Consider the following 25,143-nt stretch of genomic DNA (forward strand, 5'->3'; position numbering starts at 1 on the left):
CAGGGGACATAGCTGTGCCTGCCAGGTGGTCGGCTCGGAGCAGCGCAATCATCCAGCGGCAGAGAGGACTGATTTCCCTGCGCTGAACGCCGCGCTCAGCAGCCCGCCCAGCGCAGGCCCGCCCTCCCCAGGCGCCGGGTGGTCTCTGCAGAGGAGGAAGTTCCCGGGCACCGCTGCCTGCGTCACAGCGGGGTTGGCACCGCGGCGTTGGCTCGGCAGGCGGCGGCGACCCCGGGGCTGGGCGCTGGGCGGCGCTGGCTGCCGCGGGCCAGGCGGTGCGCGGGGCGGTGCTGGAGGCGGCTCCGCTCGCAGCCGGGGAGGCACCAAGGAGGAGGAGGAGGAGGAACAGGGCTGCGGAGCTGGGGCGTTAGCTGCGTCCCAGCTCAGAGCCCGGGAAGAGGACGAGGACCAAGGCGCCGCCGCCCCTACGGCCGCAGCACTTTGGGCGCGACAAGCCATGAGCAGGGGCCCCGCGGTCGCTGGCCGCCGCTGAGCTCAACCCGCGCCCCAGCACCCTTTTCTTTGGACTCCCTCGCCCCAAGAGGTAAGGGCTGGGGATCCGCGGACCGATGGAGAGGGACAGCGGGCACCCGATCATTCCGCTCGATTCCCTGGGCGCGCCCCATCCTGGACGCTCCGCCCAGCCTCCTTGGAGTCCCTGCCTCCTCCAGGCTCTGGGATAGGCACAATGTGTAGGCTGCTCGGTGTACGGTCCTGGGAGCCCGTTAAGCCTAACCCCACCCAACCCACGAGAGCCCTGGCGTCTCTGCCAGGGACCCCTAGTCCAGGCGCCTAGCGCAGCGCAGCCGCAGGTTCTGGGGACTGGGGGGAGGGGCGCACGAGGAGAAAACGCGGCCGCGGCAGGGTGGCCAGGACGATTCTCCTTCAAAACCCCCGGAGATGCTGGGGCCTGGTTTTTCTGCTCTTCTCCCCAACACCCTCTCCTGCCTAGAATGCCTGAAGTTAACACTTTTTGAGGAAGGAAGGGGACATCGAAGGTCTCCTTTGGGATCCAGTGAGCACGAGTCCGCTCACCTGCAGGTCCAGAGGGGAGGGAGGGGGCTGCTCCGCATCTCACCGCCCTGGAGGCTGGAGGCCAGGTGTCTAGGCCAGCGCCTACGGCCAGGACCTCTCTGCCTTCACCCAAACCGAGCCTAGCAGGTCCGTCGTTTTCTTTGGTTTCCAGCTTAGAGGTGTTAAGGCTAGAGTTAGCCCCTCAGGAGCCTTAGGGTGTGCTGTGTAGACACCAAAGCCTTTCTTTTTTCCAGCAGTCAACCCCCACCCACCTCCACCCTGCTCCTCCACGATTGCCTGTGCCCCTCAGATTTCAATTATTTTAAACCCCTTCAAGTTTACCTTTGTGGCAGCTCAGCCCACACCTACTCCCCATGCTTATGCGGGTGTTGAGGGCAGAACTTGACTGAGTTTTCAATTCCTCAAGGATTTGCAAATCAGTTAAAAAAAAAAACATTTTTGGGTTCCCATCCTCCTTAAAGTGAAAAATAAGAATAATTGATCTTGTGGGAGTGCCTGAGTTAGGCTCAGAGATTCTTAAATTACCCGTTAGAGGTGCTGTTTTACTCACTTCTGCAGACTGCGGTAGTGTGGAAGTGTGGCCTTCACTAAACGGTCGCCTTCCTGCCGGGTGTGCAGTGGTTTACTGAAGCCAGGACAAGGCTTTAGAGAGTCGACCAGGTATTGAGGTGTCATCCGGGTGGCAGGAATACAAGCGATTTCAAGCCTCTCGGTTCCCACAACTCTGCAAAACTGCCCGCAGCACAGCTTTATACATACAGTCTCTCTGTTTTCTAATGATTTGTAAAAGGCTACCGAACCTGGTTGTAATCTGAACTTAATAGACTTTCAGTCAGATTTACAGTCTGCGGTGGGTATGTGGACAAAGCTGTTGGGTTAGAGCTGCACAACTCTTAGTCTGTGATACTTGAGTCTCTTATCGCTTAAGAACAACTGGGAGGTGGGGTGAGGTTTTGGAAGCGCAAACATTTTCCTCTTTTGTATTCTAGACTGACAGCAGGTAGGGGAAACCACCTCAACTCTCTGAAAGGTGGAGAGCACAATTAACCATTTCTCTCCTGAAGCCTTTGGTCTCATGTAGCCCAAGCTGGCCTCAGACCTTGAACTTTTGATCTCGCTCGTGCTGGGATTATAGGAGCCCACTGCCCACCCGCTTTATTCTGTGCTGGGGATGACTCTGTGGCTCTGTTCATGCCAGTCACACAGTCTGTTAGCTAAGTTACAGCCTCAAAAGGTGTATTTTTTTTTTTAAGGGGAAGCTTTTGGTAAAGAAAAAAAGTTGGGTTTTGTTTGTTTATTTGTTCATTTGTTAGTTTGTTTTGGTTTTTTGAGACAGTATATCTCTGTTCTGGACTTGCTTTGTAGACCAGGCTGGCCTCGAACTCACAGAGATATGCCTGCCTCTGACTTCCAGAGTGCCAAGATTGCAGGTGTGCGACAAAGGAAAAAAGTTTTAAGAACTCTAAAAGAGCGTGGTGGTGCACGCCTTTATTCCCAACACTCTGAGGCAGAGGCAGGTGGATCGCTGTGAGTTCGAGGCCAGCCTAGTCTACAAAGTGAGTTCAGGACAGCCACAGCCAAGGCTACACAGAGAAACCTTGTCTCGAAAAACAAACAAATAAATAAATAAATAGGAACTCTAAAAGAAAAAAACAATTTCCTGCTATGTAAAGTTTATCTTTTAAAAATAATTGAGTCAGAAATATATTTAACTCCCAATGCCCAGTTTTTAATCAGATTATTAGTATTATTTTTGTTTTCTATCTTTTGTTTTCTGAGACAGGGTTCCTCTTTGTAGCCTTGGCTGTTCTGGAACTCACTTTGTAGACCAGGCTGGCCTCAAATCAAATTATTATGGTTGTTTGATTGTCTGATTTGATTGATTGAATGATATAGTGCTTCTTGGTATAGCTCTGGATGTCCTGGAACTTGTTCTGTAAGACCAGGCTAGCCTCCAACTCAGAGATCTGCCTGCGTCGACCACCACCAGCCAATGATCTTTAACTTTTCTGTAGTATTTTAATCTATAGTCATTGGCACCATTATAATAAAGCCCAAGTTTAAAGAGAAATGAGATGAAAATTATACTTATCCGGCAAGACTTGCCTTAATGATTCAACCTGCTACGTTTCTGTTATGTAAACTGGCTGGCCTGGTGTCTCTCCTATCCTAAGAAAGATGGTGCAATCCCCGTTTTGCAGAAAGGAGCTCAGAGTTTATGCCTTGCCAAAGGCCATGCAGCTGCAGTAGCCAGGCCTCAGGCCTCTGTGCTTTCCCTTGTCTGTTTCTAAGTACAGCCACACTCTGAAGCCCAGTCTTGCCGCACAGACCTGGCAATCCTCCTGCCTCAGCCTCTTCAGTGATAAATTTACATATATGAGTTACTGCACCTGGTTCTTTTTAGTTTAGTTTTTTTGAGTTTTTTTTTTTTCTTTTTTGCTTTTTGAGACAGGGTCTCTCTGTGTAGCCTTGGTTGTCCTGGACTCGCTTTGTAGACCAGGCTGGCCTCAAACTCACAGAGATCCTCCTGCCTCTGCCTCCTGAGTGCTGGGATTACAGGCACGTTTTTACCATGCCTGGCTACCATTTATATTTTAAAAGAACTGTAGTCAAAGACGCCTCCATAGCAGTGCCCTCCTCATTGGTTGTAATATGCGTCCACAGATGAGCCAAGACTAGAGACACAGCCAACGTCCCAGGGGGAAGTAGAAAATCCTGGGGCTGTGTCACCGTCCGTGAGGCGTTGCTGCCAAGTGGACAAGCGCAGCTGATGGGCAGGGCAGTGTGGCCCGCCAGGGTGAACAAGCTACTCATCTGGTTATCCGTCAAAGGAAACATGGAAATAGACAGCCCTTGCTCAAAACTTAAATTCTGTTCATACTAACTTTTCATTCTTAATTTCTGTTTTCTTACGCAGGCCCTATGGTTAGTCAAAAGCATATTTAGGTCAGAGCGGGAAAAGAAGGGGGCCTTCGGATAACGGGGAGAAAGCATAACATTACAAACTAAAAAGAAGCCGGGTGGTGGTGGCGCTCGCCCTTAATCCCAGCACTCGGGAGGCAGAGGCAGGCGGATCGCTGTGAGTTCGAGGCCAGCCTGGTCTACTAAGACTTCAAAGGACCTCAGCTGAGTGAACCACGCTAACCCGGTTCCCTTGTATAACGGAGTTTTAGAGGCTACCTCACTGCACGAGTTAGACAGAGCAGGGCTTGTAGAGACAGCTCCCTTCTCACGGCAGGTGAGCATTAAGGACTCCATCTTTGTAGCCTGTCTAGTGCTGACTGCGACCTCTGCATTTGCTTTGCTGTGTTTTACCTGAGGGGCAGACCAGTCCGTGCTGTCATGGACTCCGTCTTCCTGCCTTCCTCCAGCTGCCCTTGGGTCTAAGTGTTTTTCAGCATATCTTACCATCCCATCCTTCCTTGAAGTCTTTGAGTTGGAAACAGGCATTCACGTCTGTTAGTGTTTCCTCTGTTCTGTGCCACACGTTTTTTTTAAGGAACTTACTAAAGCTGTCTCAGTGGCTTGGAATGCGTGTGCTTTGGCAGACAAACTTTCCTGTTCCTGCCGCTCCGAGTCTCTCGGGCGTGCTTATCTCTCGAGGCACTGTGACGACGGGGGTATCTCCCCACCACACACAGACCCTCTACCGCACCACACCCTCCGCCCCGGCCCCTAACCTCCTGGTAACCTCCTGTCAGTTACACTGCAGACAAGCGTTCTAATCCTTTAGTTTTCTTTATGTTATTTTCCCAGGTAAATACACCACAAAAGGGAGTTGTTTGAGGTGGTGGGCCTTCTGTTTGTTTGCTTGCTTGCTTCGGGCCGCGCCTTGATGGCTCCTATGTCCCTAATGCAAGGCAAGTCAGTATGTGTAAGTGCTTCCCCACAGCAGCGAGGAAAGGCGCCCGAGGTACCTGCTTACCACGTGGTTGGCAGCGCCTCCTTTATCTCACTTGTTCTTTATGTGTATTATGGAGTGTGTGTGCCTGTGGATGTGTGTTCACGTGTGTGGGCTTATGTGTATCAAGCTGCACACCCACATGTGTGCAAGTTCCTGCCAAGGCCCACGGTTGATACCGGGAGCCTTCCTTGATCGCTTTTCACCTTGTTCATTGGGGCAGCGTCTCTTCCTTGGACCAGGAGCTCAGCAGTACAGCGAGTCTAGGGAGCCAGTTTGCTTCTGGGGTCCCCACTCCCTACCTCTGAGCCCTGGAATGACAGACTTGATTCCACCTGGCAGACTCATTAGTTCTCAGGATCTGACTCAGGTCCTCCGCTTACAGGCCAGACTCACACCCACCCTTCCAGACCCTTCCTTCACTTTTTAACTAGTCTTGCATTTACTGGAAGGCCACATTTCTTAAGTGAAAGGTAGGCTTTGTTAAGAAATCGCTCCCAGGGCAATGTAATAAACACCACTGGATTATGAACCTATTAAGCACATCAGCATCACACAGCCCAGAGTGGGGGGAGGGGAGGGGGAGGAGGAAGGGGGAGGGGGAGAAGTGAGGAGGGGGAAGGGGGAGGTACTGTCTTTAGTTAGGAGAGTAAGGCTTGACAAGCTCAGGAGGTGTTTGAGGTAGTGAGCTAGGTAGAGGAGCTGAGACCTTCAGTGTGTCACCGCTGGGGGCTGCAGTCAGAAGCCACTTTCAGGAGAAAATTAGGCCAGATGAAAGTCCCAGACCATCCTGCCACTGACACAAGGGACAGGACAGGGGAGGCCTCCTGCCTATTGGTCATTCCTGGACTATGGAAATGGGAAAGAGACTGTGGGGTCAAGAGGAGCAAGAGTGCAGTGAAGCTAACATGGCCTTGAACAGCTAACTTGGAAGACATGCGGCCGGCCATTGTCGCCCAGCCCCCATGGCTAGTGCAGAAATGCAAGAGGCTTGCTTTAGACAGTCTGATGGGAACCTGTGGAAAGTGACCCAAGTGTTTTTGTGGAGAATGACTAAGCCAGTCTTATCAGAGTTGCTTCCCATCACAAGCCCTACAAGGAAGTCTAGGAAGTGTACAAGTGTTGACTGTGTGCAGGTGCAAACATGAACACAGGATTAAGCTCATGGCCTTTCACAAGCTACATGCATCACATACTCCTCCTGACTCATGTCTCCCTCCTACTCCCTTTCCCTGTGCCATCTCACACACACACACACACACACACACACACACACACACACACATACACACATACATACACACACATGTTAAGATGTTTGTATGATTCTATAGTCTGTGATATGTCTTAGAAAAAATGTTGATAGAAAAAAATGTAGTGTGGGCTCTGAAAAGTTTAGCAAAATTCAGAATCCAGCTGTCAGAAAGAGTGGAAGTGGGGGCCATGTTGAGACAGGGTTCCTCTGTGTAGCCCTGGCTGGCCTTGAACTCAGCAACCATGCCCAGCTCAGAAAGATATTTTGTAGCTTAGGAAAGTCACTGAAAATGTTTCAGATGCGGGGAGTGTTTGAGTTAGAGCAATCCAGCTCTATGTATGTGTTCCTTAAAGAATCTTTCCAAAAACCCAGGAAAGGAAAGCTATTCCCACACCAGACAAAACAGCAAGGTAGAGCGCGGGGGAGAGTTAGCGTGGCTGAATGCAAACTGCCAGAGGCCCTAGAACAGGGCAGAGCGTGCGAAGGCTTAATGCTACCTCCCGACCATTGTGACTCTGTGGACTGTGGACCACAGCCATTGTTTATTCTTTTCCCCACTTCTTCCTACCCAACCAGTTTTTTTCTGGGGCAAGATGACCCCTTTGAGAGCACAGGCTCATGGGGTTCTGTGTTCCACTCACTGGTCGTAAAGGAGCTGTGCATGGCCAGAAGGCAAACAGAATAGCCAACATATACATATATTTTTCTGAATGTATCGTATGTCTTAATTTTAAAATCCTCCACAGTTATATTGTTATTTTGTATTTATAAGAAGCTTACTTAGCTAGATGTGGTAGCATACGCTTTTAATCCCAGCATTTAGGAGGGTGAGTCAGGTGGATCTCTGCAAGTTGGAAGTCCGCCTATGAGTCAGCCAGTGAGTTCTGGGACAGCCACAACTACATAGGGAGGCCCTGTTTTAATAAACAAAACAAAAGCAGAACACAAAACAAAATGAAAAAGAAGCATATTTTATTCACTCTGTGTGTAGCAGGGCGGTATGTGTGTGCACACCTCTACGCAGGTGCATACGCACGGATCTGTGTAGAGGCCAGAGGTCATGTGCCATAAGCCATCTCACTTACTTTTGAGATATAGTGTCTTACTGGGACCTGGTTCTCTGATACAGCTGGGCTAGCTCACCAGCAAGCCCCAGGGATTCCTCTGATCCCGCCTCTCCAGCACTAGGAATACAAGCGTGTGCCACAATGACTGGCTTAAAACAAAACAAAAAACTTGGGCGCCAGGTATCTGGATAATTGTTTGGACCATTCTCATGGCTGACAGCAGCTATTTCTCCAGCCCTTGTCTTAAACTGAAATTCATTTGTAAAGAACTGATTACCTAAATTTTACAATGGCAAAATGACAAAACCCCTAAGTTCCCCTGCCAAGACCTCCTCAACTGGGCACCCTTTTGCTTTCCCGATGGGCAGAGCCCCCCTCCGTTCTCACACTGAGTGTAAGTCAGTTTGTCTGTATCAGAGAATTTGCACTTATTCATAACCACAGCGCGCTCTCATTATGAGAGTTCAGCATGCAGCTATCTGGGGAGGGTGGGGCTCGGGTTGTTCTCAGCTTCCCTGGCTTCTTGCACAAGGGCCCCTGGAGAACAAAAGCCTGGGCTTCTGGTGTGTTCTCTGGAGCAGCGGCGGCGAGGAGGCTGTGTTCCTGGCAGTCTCCCGCATCTGGAAGCTGGCGCGCTCTGGCACGCAGCACCTCCACAAGCAGTGCATCGCCACCCCATACACACACACACAATGATTTTAACCATACTGTCCTTTTCAACCTTAACGTCAAACTTCCGAAAACATGTTTGGTGACAAGAAAATACTCAGGATGGCTAGAGCTGTGTCCGTTCTCTGGTCACTCTACGCTCAGTGCTCGCAGACTCCCCTGGACACTGCAGCTCCGGGACTAGGACTGTCGATGTGGCACTTCGTCCCTCCTAGCTGGGACCACATCCGCTTCCTTCTGTTGCTTCTGTTTTGCTTCGAGACAAGGTCTCACTACGTAGCCCTGGATGCCCTGGATCTTGCTATGCACAGCAAGCTGGTCTTGAACTCAGAGTCCTGCTAGCCGCTGGCGTGCTGGGATTAAAGGTGTGCACCTCCACACCCATCCATAACCTTCTGCTTGAAATTCTGGTAATGGAATTTGGTCATGTCATTAGGGATTCATCTTTCTTCATAGGGGCAGATATACATGTGGGAATATTCCTAAATGTAATTGAAAATTAGGGAGAGGAGCCGGGCATGGTGGCGCACACCTCTAATCCCAGCACTCGGGAGGCAGAGGCAGGCGGATCTCTGTGAGTTCAAGGCCAGCCTGGTCTACAAAGCGAGTCCAGGACACAGCCAAGGGTACACAAAAAGACTCTGTCTCGAAAACCAAAATAAAACAAAATAAAATTCAGGAGAAAATGTTGAAAAGACTATGAACTAGCAGCAAGCATATAAACATGAAGTGAGGAGTACAAGCATTCCCAGGTGGAAGTCACCAAATAAGATAAATATCTGCAACTGTGAGCCTCGTGAGGGCGTTCTCTGAGTTCTCACGTTCACTAGCATGTAAAATTGTTGATGATAATGCATTGCATTGTGACATGTCATACATGTATATAGTACATTTAATTAGTGTTCAGCCATGGTCCTATTTGTAACTCCCCACCCTCCCTCTGATCCCCTTTCCAGCAAGTCCCCTTTCTACTTTCTCCTGCCAACCCCACCCCCACTCCATCCACCCACCTCTCCATCCCCCACCTCTCCATCCCCCCACCTCTCCATCCCCCACCTCTCCATCCCCCCACCTCTCCATCCCCCACCTCTCCATCCCCCCCACCTCTCCATCCCCCACCTCTCCATCCCCCCACCTCTCCATCCCCCACCTCTCCATCCCCCACCTCTCCATCCCCCACCTCTCCATCCCCCCACCTCTCCATCCCCCACCTCTCCATCCCCCCACCTCTCCATCCCCCACCTCTCCATCCCCCACCTCTCCATCCCCCACCTCTCCATCCCCCATCTCTCCATCCCCCCACCTCTCCATCCCCCACCTCTCATCCCCCCAGCTCTCCATCCCCCCACCTGTCCATCCCCCACCTCTCCATCCCCCCACCTCTCCATCCCCCACCTCTCCATCCCCCCACCTCTCCATCCCCCCACCTCTCCATCCCCCACCTCTCCATCCCCCACCTCTCCATCCCCCACCTCTCCATCCCCATCTCTCCATCCCCCCACCTCTCCATCCCCCACCTCTCCATCCCCCAGCTCTCCATCCCCCCACCTGTCCATCCCCCACCTCTCCATCCACCCACCTCTCCATCCCCCACCTCTCCATCCCCCACCTCTCCATCCCCCCACCTCTCCATCCCCCACCTGTCCATCCCCCACCTGTCCATCCCCCACCTGTCCATCCCCCACCTCTCCATCCCCCACCTCTCCATCCCCCACCTCCCCATCCCCACCTCTCCATCCCCCACCTCTCATCCCCACCTCTCCATCCCCCACCTCTCCATCCCCCACCTCTCCATCCCCCCACCTCTCCATCCCCCCACCTCTCCATCCCCCCACCTCTCCATCCCCCACCTCTCCATCCCCCACCTCTCCATCCCCCACCTCTCCATCCCCCATCTCTCCATCCCCCCACCTCTCCATCCCCCACCTCTCCATCCCCCACCTCTCCATCCCCCCACCTCTCCATCCCCCACCTCTCCATCCCCCACCTCTCCATCCCCACCTCTCCATCCCCCACCTCTCCATCCCCCACCTCTCCATCCCCCCACCTCTCCATCCCCCACCTCTCCATCCCCCACCTCTCCATCCCCCACCTCTCCATCCCCCACCTCTCCATCCCCCACCTCTCCATCCCCCCACCTCTCCATCCCCCACCTCTCCATCCCCCACCTCTCCCCATCCCCACCTCTCCATCCCCCATCTCTCCATCCCCCCACCTCTCCATCCCCCACCTCTCCATCCCCCATCTCTCCATCCCCCCACCTCTCCATCCCCCACCTCTCCATCCCCCACCTCTCCATCCCCCACCTCTCCATCCCCCCACCTCTCCATCCCCCACCTCTCCATCCCCCACCTCTCCCTCCCCCAGCTCTCCATCCCCCACCTCTCCATCCCCCACCTCTCCATCCCCACCTCTCCATCCCCACCTCTCCATCCCCCACCTCTCCATCCCCCCACCTGTCCATCCCCCACCTCTCCATCCCCCCACCTCTCATCCCCACCTCTCCATCCCCCACCTCTCCATCCCTCCACCTCCCCATCCCCCACCTCTCCATCCCCCACCTCTCCATCCCCCACCTCTCCATCCCCCACCTCTCCATCCCCCACCTCTCCATCCCCCACCTCTCCATCCCCCACCTCTCCATCCCCCACCTCTCCATCCCCCCACCTCTCCATCCCCCACCTCTCCATCCCCCCACCTCTCCATCCCCCACCTGTCCATCCCCCACCTCTCCATCCCCCACCTCTCCATCCCCCCACCTCTCCATCCCCCACCTCTCCATCCCCCCACCTCTCCATCCCCCCACCTCTCCATCCCCCCACCTGTCCATCCCCCACCTGTCCATCCCCCACCTCTCCATCCCTCCACCTCCCCATCCCCCACCTCTCCATCCCCCACCTCTCCATCCCCCACCTCTCCATCCCCCCACCTGTCCATCCCCCACCTCTCCATCCCCCCACCTCTCCATCCCCCACCTCTCCATCCCCCCACCTCTCCATCCCCCACCTCTCCATCCCCCCACCCCACCCCCGTGTATTTAAAGTACTTGTCAAAAATCAGTAAGAATTACTTAGTAGTCACTTTTAAATACCTTAGAGGTTCATGAAAATTGGAACCATGTTGAAGTATCCCCCATGCTTTTAGTGAATGGGACAGATACAACTTGTCGCCTAACTTCTGGAACATTCGGTTGAAGATTGCTCAGTCATTTCTGTTTTGGAGCCCTGAAGACTGACTTCACTGGGAAAGCTCCGCCTGCTGGACATTAGCAAGGCAGGACAAGTGTGCGGGCCAGCGAGGTTGGGAAGTGCTGTTCAGATCCTGCGGTTTTCTGGCTGGTGCTTAGCCAGGCAGAGCCTGTGTAGCAGTGGGTGCCATTTGGGCACGAGTTAAGAATTGTAGTGTTTCATGAAGTCTGGATGGCATGTTAGAAAACATATATAGGACACTAAAGCCAGGATTTGAAACAAGCTCGGTGGAATGAAGTAAGTAACTTCCTGAGACGAGAGGAAGTAGTCAAGGCAAGCAGTAAGGTAATTAGTTAGAGGAAAGTGCGCGGTGGTGTCATGAGGAGGGATAAGCCATGCAAGTGCCCGGTGTTGACACACGATTGTGTCTGTGGTCAGTGCAGGGGTCCCAGAGGACTAACAAATGCTTGTGAATGAAGAGATGAGAGAAATGCAAGACACGGGAGGACTCTGTGCCGTTAGTGTAAAAGCAGACGTGCCAGCCAGCTAGCGAACTGCTAGCAACTGTTGCTGGTTGAATAAGTTGTGAGCAGTTGTTCTTGTAAATCATATGTAAGGAGGTTTGGGAAGAGCCACTTAAAGTGCATCCTTAGGGGCACTTAATAGGAGAAGTGGATGGTAGGCTGGGTTTCCCCGCCCCCCCCCCCCTGGTTTTTCGAGACAGGGTTTCTCTATGTAGCCTTGGCTGTCCAGGACTCGCTTTGTAGACCAGGCTGGCCTCGAACTCACAGAGATCCGCCTGCCTCTGCCTCCCGAGAGCTGGGATTAAAGGTGTGCGCTACCACTGCCCAGTGAGACTGGGTTTTAAATGTAGATTCAAGATTATTACTAAACTTTGTTTTGAGATAAGGTCTCACTGTGTAGCCCTGACTTGCCTGGAACTCATTATGTAGACCAGGACGGCCTCAAACTTCTAGAAATCCACTCACCTCTACCCCAAGAGTGCCGAGACCAAAAGCCTGCTGCATCACACCCTGCATTGCTTACCAGACCCTTGACTGACAGCTAGCATTTGCTGGGTGGCCAGGAGACAGATTTTCAAGGAGTCCGCTCTCCATTGGAGATTGTTTACATCTTAAATTTCTTCACAGAGCTTATGATGATACCTTGCAAATAGATTGCAAGTTTGAAACTCTCTTGATCATTTCTGTTTCATTTTGAATTAATTTCTAAGTTGGAGTACAAAGTCACAGGTGTGTGTGCGTGCGTGGGTGCGTGCACACGTGTGTTTTAGTCAAGCGCAAAGTACAATGGAACTTGCTCCTCCAGACAGTCTTTACACATTGCCTTGGCCAAGGAACCTCCATCCGTCGCGTTCTGTTTTTGTGTTACCATGCTTGTGTGTGTTATCATGCTTGTGGCTTTTTGAGCTTCTTCATTTATATTGCACCTTCAGGATTAGGATGGCCAGCACTGAAAATATACCTTTTTTTTTTCCTGTCTGGAAATATTTTCAAAGCATAATTTAAGTGAACATTGCTTCACTATTACTGTCTAATATGGTATGTGCACCTGGATTCTTGTGTTTTGTGCGTCTTGTCCACTTTAACATCCTTTCTTTTAAAAGGTACAGCAAGAAGTACCTTATTGGGTACTTATCTTTGTGGAATGCTTTTTGTTGTTGCTGGCTGTTTGTTTGTTTGTTTGTTTGTTTTTCCAGACAAGGTCTCTCTGTGTTAGCCTTGGCTGTCCTGGACTCAGTTTGTAGACCAGGCTGGCCTCGAACTCACAGAGATCCACTTGCCTCTGCCTCCCGAGTGCTGGGATTACAGGGTGCACCACCATGCCCGGTGGTTATTCCTAATTTTAATGAGCCCTAAAATTCTTATCCTGATAGGAAGTTATATTCTTCCTTTAACATATGTTTGAGTTGTTCAAAACAACTTAATTTTGGTGAGGGAGGGCAGAATAGCCCTGGCTTCTTGGAACTCCCTTTGTAGACCAGGCTGGTCTTGAACTCACAGCGATCTGCCTGTGCCTCTGCTTCCCAAGTGCTAGACTTAAAGGCATGCACCACCACGCGCAACAGAACTTAACATTCTTTCCTAAAGAGTTGAAATTCTGAGGCTGGGGAAAATGGGTCAGTTGATAAAGTGCCTGCTGTCCGCGCACGCGAACCTGAATTCAGACCCTCAATGCCCATGTACAATCTAGGCTTGGCAGTGTTCTCTGTGACCCTGGTACGTGGAGAAGCAGAGCCAGGCAAATCCCTGGCTCCCGTGGGTCAGCCAGCCTCTCCCAGCTGATGAGACACTCTCTCAAACGGTGATGTGGAGAGAGAGAAAGAGAGAGTGAGGAAGAGGGAGACGGTGCTGACGGTTGGCCTCCAGACACACCTGCACCCACATAAACACACTCACACACTGTTGCTACGCTGAAGACTGTGTAGTGGTGTTCAGGAAGTTTATTGTAGCCCTTGCCCCACTTACAAAAGTGTAGCCTTCACAGTGGGGTTGTCATGCTGAAGACGTTATGTCCAGATGTGTGACATTTTTCAGCACAGCATGTCACAAAGTAACCTTGCTCAGTTACTGTTAGGAAGGACAGATGCCTAAACATTTGGTATCAGTACATTACCAGGATTCCGTAAAGACTCTCATCAATGCACACAGTCAGAACACATAGCTTTATGAATGGCATAAACACATCTTACTTCCCAGGGGGACATAGATTCCATACTAGTGGGCTCATCTACAAACAGCCTTTTTATTTCATTGCCCCTACGTTTTCTTCTTAGAATAAAGTCAACTTTTTCTGAGCTGGCTTTACAATTTTTCAGTTATCCGGCAGATTTTCGCCATGTCCTTTTCAGCATTCGCTAGGTGGTGCGTACAGCTGTCCCTGTTATCATTTCTTACAGGATGTTTTCCTTCTTGGTGTTAGAATGCTGGGAACTGTGTGCGTTCCAGGACTCTGGAGTGTGTGCTTAGTTTGGTAGCAGCCTGAGGAATGTGACCCTTCAACCCCGAAAGCTGGGCTTCTGGTTTTGGGGGGCATTCCTTGGCATTGTACCCGTGAAACAGAGCTTTATAACCAGTTATCGTGGACGCTTACACAGAACTCTTCTGGATTTGAGTCTGTTGTTTTGTTGTTTAAAGGCACACTGAAATAACCTACTAAGTTAAGGGTTAGAAATGACTTTTGGTGGGGGAGGGGTATCTTTTAGAAAATAACTTAGGCAAGGAAGGCATGAGAGAGCAGCAATCCAAAGCAAGAAGTGGTGGAGGGCTCCCTAAGAAAGGGAAGCCAAACAGGGGCTTTTTCTCTTGGAACCTTTGGGTGCTTCCTGCCCTTGGAAGCTCCTAAATGCCAAAGCAAAAGCGGCAGTCCTGCTGACCCGCAAAAGTGGAAGGCTCAGTTGGGGACTTCCAGTGGCTGCAGAGCGAAAGGAAAGTGTTCACGTCATCCCAGAAGTACTAAGGGACCGCAACTGAGCAGGTAGCTGGCCTGAGTCCACACAGGAGCAACCTCCTCTAGGCAGCCCACCAAGTGCTAGGCTCAAATATGACGACCCCACTGACCGGTTGCAGCTAACGCCAGAGCTTGCCAGAGGCAGAAAAGAGCAGTGGCCATCTGGATATCCATGTAAAAGTCAGCTATTGGCCATGAAAATACACAGGAAATTGTAGCCCCTATAAGACAAGGGAAAAGCTGGGGGGTGGTTGCGCACTCCTTTAATCCCAGCACTCAGGAGGCAAAGGCAGGTGGATCGCTGTGAGTTTGAGGCCAGCCTGGTCTACAAAGTGAGTCCAGAACAGCCAAGGCTAACACAGAGAGACCTTGTCTTGGGGGGAAAAAAAGACAAGGGATAGTCAGCAGAAATTAACTTGAAGATGAGCCAAATGTTGGAATAAGGCAATAGCAAGTTACAGCTGCTGCTGTCCACGGTATGGAAGGGACGGTGATCCTAACGGCCCCACAGATGGAGCTCAGCCGAGAAATGCAAACTGTCAGTGGACAACAAGATGCAAAAAAAGCCCCTAGGTGGACTTCAGAATTCACTGGAGAGAACACACACACATGCACGCACACACGCACACACGCACACACACACACACATTTTGTAATGTAAAGAGAAGAGAAAAAGGTGTGAAGAAATTGACACACAGGGGCACGTGGGACAGTATCAGGTTAAGCACAGTAAAACCATCTCTAGTTTGTCACTGTAGCCTGAGAGCTGGAACTCAAAGTATACAGAGAAAGCAGGCTCTATCTGCTCCAGGATGACCACAGTCAGGATAAAAAATAAGTTTTCCTCAAGAAAAAGAAAACTATGGGCTGGCAAGATGTCTGCAAGCCTGATAAAACCTGTATTTGATACCCAGAGCCCTCCACACTCCTCACTGTGGTACATGGAGCCCGTACTCACAGGCACAGTGTGTACTTTTTAAAGATTCTTTTTATGCTGTGTGTAATGAATGTTTCATCTGTGCATGCGTCTGTGCACCCTGTGCATGCAGTGCTCTCAGACACCAGGGGAGGGTGCTGGATTCCCTAGTACTGCGTTATGGTTGTTAGCCGCTCTGTGGGTGCAGGAACCAAACCTGTGTCCTCTGGAAGAGCAGTTAGTGCTCTTAACTGCTGGGCCATCTCTCCCATCCCAATAAGACAAAAATGAGGACAGAGCAACCTTGCTTGTATTCTTTGACCACAATAGAATTTAACTCAAGAGTTTAAGACAAGGATATTTAGAGGGGTGGCTGGAAGAAACGAGCGAGTGCCTGACAGCACTTGATGCTTTGCTTTCCCAGAGAGCTCAGGGCTGTTACCTAGCACTGCATCAGTGGCTCACGGCAACCCTACGTCCAGGTCTGGGGCAGCCAAGTGCCCCTTCTGGTCTCTGTGGGTGGCATGTACATGAACAACCCCCGCCCCATGAACACACCACATACCATACATCACACCACACACACACCACATATCACACACACCACATATCACACACACACACACACACACCATACATCACACCACACACACACCACATATCACACACACACACACACACCATACACCACACATCACACACACACACACCATATATCACACACCACATAACACACACATACCATACACCACACACCACATAACACACACACACACACACACACACCATATACCACACACCACATAACACACACACACACACACACACACCATACACCACACACCACATAACACACACACACACACACACACACCATACACCACACACCACACACCACATAACACACACACACACCATACATCACACACCACATATCATACATCACACACACCATATATCACACATCACACACACCATACACCACACACCACATAACACACACACACATCATATATCACACACCACATATCACACATCACACACACCACATATCATACACACACACACACCACATATCACACACACACCATATATCACACACCACATATCACACATCACACACACCATATATCACACATCACACACACCACACACCACACACCACATAACACACACACACACACCACATATCACACACACACCATACACCACACACCACATAACACACACACACACCATATATCACACACCACATATTACACATCACACACACCATATATCACACATCACACACACCATATATCACACACACACCACATATCACACATCACACACACCACATATCACACATCACACACCATATATCACACCACATATCACACATCACACACCATATATCACACATCACACACACCATATATCACACACACACCACATATCACACATCACACACACCATATATCACACATCACACACCATATATCACACACACACACACACACCACATATCACACATCACACACACCATATATCACACATCACACACACCACACACCACACACCACATATCACACACACACCATACACCACACACCACATAACACACACACACACCATATATCACACACCACATATTACACATCACACACACCATATATCACACATCACACACACCATATATCACACACACACCACATATCACACATCACACACACCACATATCACACATCACACACCATATATCACACCACATATCACACATCACACACCATATATCACACATCACACACACCATATATCACACACACACCACATATCACACATCACACACACCATATATCACACATCATACACCATATATCACACACACACACACACACCACATATCACACATCACACACACCATATATCACACATCACACACCACATATCACACATCACACACCACATATCACACCACATATCACACATCACACACCATATATCACACATCACACACACCATATATCACACCACATATCACACATCACACACACCATATATCACACACCACATATCACACATCACACACACCATATATCACACATCACACACCATACATCACACACCATACATCACACACACACACACCACATATCACACACACACACACACACACACACACACACACCATACACCACACACCACATAATACACACACCATACATCATGCACCACATATCACACATACATACACAAATATTTGTCGTTTTTGGTTATGAGCCTAGCTTTAATAGCTGAGGCTTCTCTCCATCCTGAACGCTTTAAATATTTGTAAAGACATTTAGAAGAAGGTCAGTGAGTAAATTTTGTGTATCTTTTGAGTCAAAAACAAATTCAAGAAAATGTTAGTAAAACATTTCCAGCTGAATGATAAAAGCACAACATCAAGTTAGGAAACAATGATGACACGGTGGGGCGTAGGTCAGGGTGCTGGGCAAGCAGGAGAGGGGGAGGCAGGCGCCCGCAGAGCCTGATGTGTGTATATGTTTGTATTAAAAAAAACATACATGGTTGGGGATGTAGCTCCATGGCAAAGCGCTTGCTGGTATACATGAGGCCCTGGGTTTATTCTATCACTACTAAAGAGCAACAGTCACATACACACACCCCAAAAAAGGAAAAGAAAGAAAGAAGAAAGAAAGAAAAAGAAAAAGAAAGAAGAAAAAAAACCACCAAAACAACTGCAAAAAACACAAAAAGTTTAGCGTCAGTTATCTGGTTTATATATTTTTAAAATATTTATTTATTTATTTATTGTATATGACTGCTTTATCAGCAGAAGAGGGCATCAGATCTTATTATAGATGGTTGTGAGCCACCATGTGGTTGCTGGGAATTGAACTCAGGACCTCTGGAAGAGCAGGCGGTGCTCTTAACCACTGAGCCATCTCTCTAGCCCTGGTTTATATATTTATATATGAGGCAATAAATTAAACCTCAAAATATAGAAGAGAATAATGGAAATAACAACCAGTGAGTTGAAAAACAGATTTAAAATTAAGTTTAAAAATTTTTAATTTACTTAAAACTTAAATGAAATTGATTAAAATTAAGTAAGTCAAATGTTTTATGAATCGACACTAAGGTGCTGATTGTCATTTTAATGTAATTTAACAAGAATAATTAACTCTGATCAGTTGTTCATTTTCAGGAGTATTAACTGAACTTCAACATTTTATTAATGACTTTTGTCCTTTGGCAAGTTCACACACGACCGGGTCCTTTCCAAGATTCAGGACTCCTGGTTTTGTTTTTGTGGCTTGCAGTTTAACTAGTGCCATCCGTGGGCCACTGAATGGAAGCTGTGGGTTGGTACCTCCGATGGGCCCAGGGCTGGAGGGTGCATTCCTTCTCTGTCCCAGATCTCTCAGTAGCACATAGTTCAGCCCTGAGTGATGGGGCTCTGAGCCCTGTCCCCTCCCAAGCCTGACACAATAGATGAGCAGCTCTCTGGTGGGTTTCTAATTAGGAGCGCCCAAAAGATGGCAGCTGCCCTGGCCCTTGCGATCTTTTGATCTTTCCATCCCCTTTTCTTTGGTGTCCCCAGAGCATTAGAAGGGATGCTGTTCTTTTTTTTCTTGAGTCCCTGCGTTCGCCACTGTTCACTGGGAAGAGGCCTCTCTGCTCCTGTATGAAGATGAATATGCATTAAGAGGCCAGGCACTTTAAAGCTGTGTTAGCCTAGTATTCAGTTACCCCAAGGGCTTCGGATCACACCAGGCACGGGGCTTGGCCCGGGTTTTTATAGTAACAGGTATGGATTCTTTCCTGTGGAGCAGGCCTCAAATCCAACCCTAATAGTAGTGCTATTACACAAGCAGGCGCACATTGCTGGGAAAGCTGGTCTTGCAGTTCAGAGTTCAGAGCTGGGTAAACCACCTACTTGCTCGCCCAGCAGCCACAGAACATCTTCTGGGACCGTGAGAGGCCCCAGCAGGGAGGAGGTGCCCAATCAAGGGCAGAAGGGCTTCGGATTTCATTCACTGTCAGTTGCAAAGTATTGCTAAGGCACCTCAAAATCTCTACACCCTGGGTTCAAGTTCTGATTTAAACAAATAAATAAATAAAGCCGGGCGTGGTGGCGCATGCCTTTAATCCCAGCACTGGGGAGGCAGAGGCAGGTGGGTTGCTGTGAGTTCGAGGCCAGCCTGGTCTACAAAGTGATTCCAGGACAGCCAAGGATACACAGAGAGACCCTGTCTCCAAAAACAAGAAGGAAGGAAAGAAAGAAAGAAAGAAAGAAAGAAAGAAAGAAAGAAAGAAAGAAAAAGAAAAAAGACGGAAGGATTGACTTGGAGGCAACCCCAGTTGTACAGTGAGACCCTGTCTCACAAACCTGAGGCCAGGGGTATAGGGTGCTGGTCTTACATGTACCCTGGGTTCCGGCTCCAACACCATAGGCAGACAGAGGAGGATCTGAAAGATCCGCAGATGGGAACATGCGGATTTCCTGGCCCTCAGCCTTAGCAACCTGGACATGCCTGCTAGCTCCTGCTCCATTTAGCTCACTTTTGTAAACTGCACTCTTTCCTCCTTAGTGTTGCAAGTTGAGAAAGGACAGTTTTCAAATTCCACATATAAGGTGTTTAGGAGGAACCGAGCTTCCTGCACGTTTGCACTCCCACACTTTCTGCACTGGAGTTCACTTCATAGACAGCGGGTTTGGTTTGTGTCTACTGAACACTATTGTTTCACTTTACTGTCAGCTGCAGAAATTCCCTTTTCTCCTTGTCTTCTCATCCCATTAAATCACCCGTCCCACTTTCCCCTGTCTCTGAGTCAATTGGTGACCTAGTCTCCTGGAGGCCTGCGGGGTACCTACTCAGGCCACAGGCAGCCTTTCTCCTCTATGGCCTCCACTTTGATGTCAGTGCTGGCCTCTCATTACCTTCCAGATTTGCACCTGAGTCATCTTTATCCTGACACAGCTAAAAGTGTGAGTGGGGGAGGGGAGGGGAGGACCCTGGTGAGATGTTTTCACATGTGGGTGTTTATCGCCGGAGTGGGGCTGGACTTTGGGCTTCTTGTCAAGTATTTTTTGACTCATATCCTCTGCTTTCATGCATTGACGTCCCTTTATTGTGGAAAAGACGCTCCGCATATTTTAGAAACCCGAGAAGAGAGCTAAGCATTCAGCCTGAAGAACCGAACTCCATATACTGCTACCCTGTACCTTAGCTCTTTTTTAAAAAAATATATTTAATTAATTTATTCATATTACATCTCAATTGTTAGCCCATCCCTGTATCCTCCCATTCCTCCCTCCCTCCCGCTTTCCCCCTACTCCCTTCCCCTATGACTGTGACTGAGAGGGACCTCCTCCCCCTGTATATGCTCGTAGGGCATCAAGTCTCTTCTTGGTATCCTGCTATCCTTCCTCTGAGTGCCACCAGGCCTCCCCACCTAGGGCAAGTGGTCAAATATGGGGCACCAGAGTTAGTGTGAAAATCAGTCCCCACTCTCCACTCAACTATGGAGAATGTCCTGTCCATTGGCTAGATCTGGGTAGGGGTTCAAAGTTTACGGCACGTGTTGTCCTTGGCTGGTGCCATAGTTTGAGCAGGACCCCAGAAGAGTCCAGAGGGTCCTAGAAACCTGTACCTTAACTCTTAAGAGCAGCCGTGCTTTCAGAAAGATTTACATTTCGCACCAGGGAGTCCAACCACCCATAAGATATAGAGTAAGGATTGGCCTTTGCTGCTATCACCTGCCTGGCTACTTTAGACATGTATGCAGTGTTATGAGCATACTCACACCACGCTCCGTTGGCACCCCCGTCCTTTGCCCTTCTTCCCACCTGTCCCCCGCTGATACTCCCACCTACAGGAAGCAGTCATTGGCTCCTTGGAAAGGGATGGGGCCTGGACACCTGAGTCCAGGATGACAGGTTAGAAGGCATAGCCTTGTGCTGTGTGTGTGTGCGTGTGCGTGTGTGTGTGCGCGCGCGCGCGCATGTGTGCATGTGTGCGGCAGAATTTCATGACACTGCTGCATCCTCCAGCTTTTACATTCTCCCTGTCAAGTCCTCTGTCATGTTCCTTGGGCCTTGAGGGGCGGTGATGTAGGTGGCCCCATCTAGGGTTGAGTGCTCATCAGACACTTATTTTTCAGCACTTTGACCAGCGAGGAGTCTGTACTCACTGCCGCCCTCTGTAGGAAGGAGCCGGAAAGTGACACAAGTCTGTGGGTATAAACGTAAATATTCAGTTTAATAGCGGGTCCTCTTAGGGAAGCAGCGGTAATGTGTTCTCTGCCCATGGACCCATGATCCTAAGGAACTAACTCTTCGGTTGATAGCGTCATTGGTTTCGGCTACTTGGAAACGCTGAGTCCTGCTCTCGAGGTACCCAGGGCTGAGTAAAGCACCAAGAGACACAGAGCCGCTTGGAGATCCCAGATTGCTCATCCGGGGCCTCTGGGGTGGACTGATGTTCATGGGGTTTTGACTGGTACATATGGATGAGAGATGGGCAGTCTGAGGAGACTTGACTGATCTTAAGACAAGGGAGAAATTACACAACGCAGCTGTTTTCAGGAAGACACCAAGGTTTGAGGGTTCTTATAGGCTTTTCCCGTGGTCCCAAGGTAAAGACGCATGTAGAGTGTACCAGGAGATGCCAAGATAGAAACTTAGACAACCCTATTTTTCTAGTTGTGCATACTTGTTTGTTTGTTTGTTTGTTTGTTTGTTTGTTTGAGACAGGGTTTCCCTGTGTAGCCCTGGCTGTCCTGGACTCGCTTTGTAGAACATACTGGCCTGGAACTCACAAGAGATCTGCCTACCTCTGCCTCCCTGAGTAAACTGTGCATAATTTAAAGAGGTTTAAAAAACTACCCAGTAGAGTCCTACTGCAAGCCCAGACCTTCCTGGCTATAAGGCTTGTACTGCAGCCGCCATACAAAGCAGAATATGTCGTATAAAATGGAGTTGAGATGACTTAACCGTGTTTTTACTTTCTAGATTAATGTGGCTGCTTCTGACTAAGAACTCTGGGACCACAGATGTTCAGTGAAGTGACATAGGCACATAAGGTAATGACAGGAGTGTTTTTTTTTTCATTGTTAACAAAGGTTGTTCTAATCGAAGGGTTCTTTTACCAGTCTTCATGTACAAACCTGCTGTATTTAGTTCATAGAGCAGAATTTGCATAAAGTGCCTTTGAGTTCTGGATTAAATGCTATTAATGTGCTGTGTCTCCGCTATGCCGTGACTGTGGCTTCAGTAAGCAAGAGCCACTGTGGCTTGGAAGGTACTTACTGTGTGATTGCATTCATACATTTGCTTTCATACTTTTTAATACCAGAGAGAAAAAAATTAGACCCAAATGGAGCAATACATAACAGCCTACATTATATAAGAACATCTGGAAATCAGTACTAGCTCTTTTGGTTTGGTTTGAGTCCTATGTATCCCACGCTGGCCCTGAACACTCCGTAGCTAAAGATGACCTTGGTTTTGGTTTGGTTTGAGTCTTACATATCCCAGGCTGGCCCTGAACACTCCATAGCTAAGGATGACCTTGAATTTCTAGTCTTTCTGCCTTCTCCTTCCCAGGGCTGGGATTAAAGGTTTGGGGAGCCACAGCCAGCTCAGGCAGTGCTGGGATGACCCCCAAAGCTGCCAGGTGAGCGCTCTGCCAAACTGAGGAAACCTGAAGAATAGTTTTATAAGTCAAAACAGGACTAACTGGGGAGAGGCAGTAAGCTACGTCCGCGGTGCCGAGGAGCAGGTGTATTCTAGAAAACCCCCACCTCTCCCGAAATGTGTGTTTCTGTGAGTGTCTTTACATTCCCTCAAAGCCCCCTTGAGTTCTGTCCAGACTAGAACATAGTAAGATGCCTCACATGAAGAGGCATCAACCCTGAGGACAGGTTGGCCTTGCCGGCCTCTGCGCTCTGCTGTTTGGTTTGACCAGCATTTCTGGGAAGGGACTTGTTTGAGTCTCCGGATTTCGTTTGCTCTGAGGTTTCTATGTTTCTGCCAGACCTCTTCCTGTTGACGTTCTCGCTAAATGAGAGTCATTTATGCGACATCATAACAGCGCTCAGCATGGCATCTGAGGGTGGCCGAAGGCCCTGATATATTAATTAGTCTATTTGGGTGTGTTTGCTTAGAAACCTGGAAGGAGGCCTGTCTTCAAGTACATTTTGCTTTCAGAATGTAATCTGAAAGGACTAGAGAGTTCTTATCTCACGAACATTTTCAAGCGGTCTTTCTGCTTGCCTCAACATTTCCCTCTTGTCAGCATTTTATTTAGAGGTGGTTAAGGATGGCAAGACGGCCATGATTTAAAAATATACACCCATGTCCTTATTCTAAGAAAAATTCTTCTATTTTAGTATCAGGCTCATCCATGGGTAAGACTGGGGAAATCCTCATTTTTCTCTCTAAAATGAAGCAGTTGATTTAAAAATTGAGCCTGTGTGTTATTATTTCTTGCACTGAGTGGTAATGACAAATATTTAGTGTGAATAGGCATGTGGGCTGTCGGCTGGCTGAAGAAACGGACTTGCATGAGTCCTGGGAGGAGCAGAGGCTGCGGTTAGGCTCTGGGAGGTTACTCAGCACCTAAGGCTAGAGAGCTGAGGATGCAAGTCCAGAGTTAGAAACCAGTGAGCGAGAGGCAAGCAAAACGTCCGTGGCACTGTCAGCTCGTAGGAACCGAGAGATAGTGACAGCACCCAGCTTCTAAATAATCCTGCAGAGGACAATACCCAAGGGTGCTGACAGAAGACATGAGCTGTGGACAGGGTCAAATTATATCCCACGCTTTTATGAAAATGCCACGGTACAATTAATAAATGCTCATTTAAAATCCCCTTTGAGATTGGGCTGAGTTAACCAGTGGGAAATGAAAGTGAGAATGGCCCCTCTTGCTGCTGACGTCCTGTCCATACACAGGAAGAAGCTCAGTGTTGGCTGTGGTGGGGATTTAATGGTACTGTAAAGAGGCTCCCCGCGTGACGCTGAGGCCCCTGTACTTCCCCTGTGCAGCCCCAGGCAGGATAGTAAACTCTGAAATCTCAGGTTTTCCCCATACACATAGGCTTGTGGAAACTCAAGCCTTGGAATAGGGGGAGATATGTAACGCCGCTCACGTGGTGTGCCTGCACTTTCCTCACACACTTTAAACCTTAGTTTGTGTCCCAGGGTTTCCTTTATACACAGGGGGATAAGATCAATGTTGCTGGCTTCCAGTTACCAAACAAACACAGACCCTATCGTAACATTTATGTTTGGCGCATTTTCCACACTCAGAAAATATTCGATGGGGCTAAGCCATGGGTGCGCATATTCGTTTCCGTGTCATATAAACCGTTACTGCCAGGGCAACTAGGTCAGGAGCTGGGAGTGCCCGGAGCGAGGCTCTTAGACTCTGCCCTTACAGTTTACAGTGTGGGCGGACACACAGCCGAGGCTATAAATAGCCCAAGTAGTGAGGGAGTGTCCGCAGCAGGTAGGAAGTGTTGCTCTCAGATTGTATATGAAAATACTTAGCCACTTGGGCTCTCAAAATAAGGTACCATAGTCATGGCCCAAGCCCCCCTTCAGTATTGCTCAAGCAGCATGCTTTCCCCTAAAGCCAAGTTCATGGGGA

The 25,143-nt window shown here is 49.3% G+C and overlaps 1 protein-coding gene across 2 annotated transcripts in view; it reads left to right on the forward strand.

Moving 5' to 3' along the window:
* Positions 1-204: 204 nt before the first annotated feature.
* Positions 205-25,143, forward strand: part of LRRC8C (leucine rich repeat containing 8 VRAC subunit C) — a 77,287-nt gene continuing 52,348 nt past the window's right edge. Inside the window, exons 1-2 of one of the 2 annotated variants that reach the window (XM_084759774.1) lie at positions 209-544; positions 22,506-22,576. The gene's annotated coding sequence lies outside the window, so the exon portion shown is untranslated. Of the gene's footprint in view, positions 545-22,505; positions 22,577-25,143 lie in introns of both variants that reach the window. The other variant, XM_084759775.1, reaches the window with a different exon arrangement.

This window comes from Acomys minous, assembly GCF_964271855.1.
Source record: "Acomys minous genome assembly, chromosome: 15".
Classification (NCBI taxonomy): domain Eukaryota; kingdom Metazoa; phylum Chordata; class Mammalia; order Rodentia; family Muridae; genus Acomys; species Acomys minous.